The sequence below is a fragment of the Aplysia californica genome, unplaced genomic scaffold, assembly GCF_000002075.1.
Source record: "Aplysia californica isolate F4 #8 unplaced genomic scaffold, AplCal3.0 scaffold00423, whole genome shotgun sequence".
Classification (NCBI taxonomy): Eukaryota; Metazoa; Mollusca; class Gastropoda; order Aplysiida; family Aplysiidae; genus Aplysia; species Aplysia californica.
In genome coordinates, this window is record NW_004797693.1 from 543,499 (window position 1) to 544,775 (window position 1,277).

At 42.2% G+C, this 1,277-nt stretch overlaps 1 protein-coding gene across 1 annotated transcript in view; it reads right to left on the reverse strand.

Annotated features, from left to right (window-relative positions):
- LOC101863529 (phospholipase A-2-activating protein) overlaps positions 1–1,277 on the reverse strand; it is a 22,810-nt gene that overhangs the window by 7,624 nt on the left and 13,909 nt on the right. The window lies entirely within an intron of this gene.

Here is a 1,277-nt window from a genome sequence, read left to right on the forward strand (position 1 = left end):
GGGGGGGGAGGAGAAAAGGAAGAAATTGAAAGAGGTGTTAAGGCCTTAGAGAGAAATTCACTAGCTTTGTCGATTGTATGGTATCCCCCCCACACATACACACACACATTGAGTCATATTTCAGCTGATTATATTTGTTGTTCAGAAACATGAACTTCATTTCAAGCCCAGATAGCTTTAGAAGTTACTATGCTATGTTGCACCACCACAACCCTGCCTCAGACGACCTGTGGCACGCTAGGTCTTTTTAAACTTTCATTTCAAACAGGAATATGGCAGGAAAATTAAGGAAGTAATGACCCCCCATATTAACTGTTTACTAATAGTATAGATGCACAAACATGGTTTTGGAGGGGACGGCGGTGGGGTGGGGGAACCAGAGAAGGAAAAGGGGGGAACAGTGTGGTAAAGTACACTTACATTATTTAAAGGGAGGGAGTTTCATACTTAAGCTCAAGGTCTAGTATAGTATAGTATAAGGTTTTACGGCGCTCGCAACTGCTAAGGTCATATGAGCGCCTCAAGGTCTAATGGAGACCCTTAAAAACTTCTGAAACATTCAAAATTCTGTCATGGAAGACTCAAAACAGGTTCACCTGCATCACAGTCTACTATGACACCAATTGAACTAAGGTCACACCAACAGGAAGAGTAGGAGGAGGAAGAAGAAGAGGAGAAGCAGGAGGAGGAAACGGAGGAGGAGGAGGAGGAGGAGCATACAGATGAGGATAAGACATCGACTGAGGGTGAGTGAAATTTCTTTTCTTTCTATAATTTTGTTGTCTGTCATGGAAGACTCAAAACAGGTTCACCTGCATCACAGTCCACTATGACACCAATTGAACTAAGGTCACAGTAAACAGGAGGAGGAGGAGGAGGAGGAGGAGGAGGAAGAGGAGGAGGAGGAGGAGAAGGAGGAGGGAAAGAATTAGCGAGAAATTGGCCGCCAAAGTTCTGTTACTTCCAAAGCTTGAGAGCCCCAGCAAACTACAAATTTACAATGTTGTGTGCCTTTAATCAACGTTTTTCAATAAAAATCCACACTTGTTTTTAAATGGACGTAAAAACTGTTGAGCAAAACGAAAGAACCATTTTGAAAGAAAGAAAAAAAAGAAAGGGAAATTGATGTTTTTTAATTGCCCAACTGGTGAACAACATGATTTTTTGGTTGTTTGTTATTTTGTTATTGCAGTATTTTGACGAGCGCCTGATTTCCCCACGATGCCACACATACAGATCATAGCTTCCTCCTGGCTTCTGATAATGGACGATGGGTG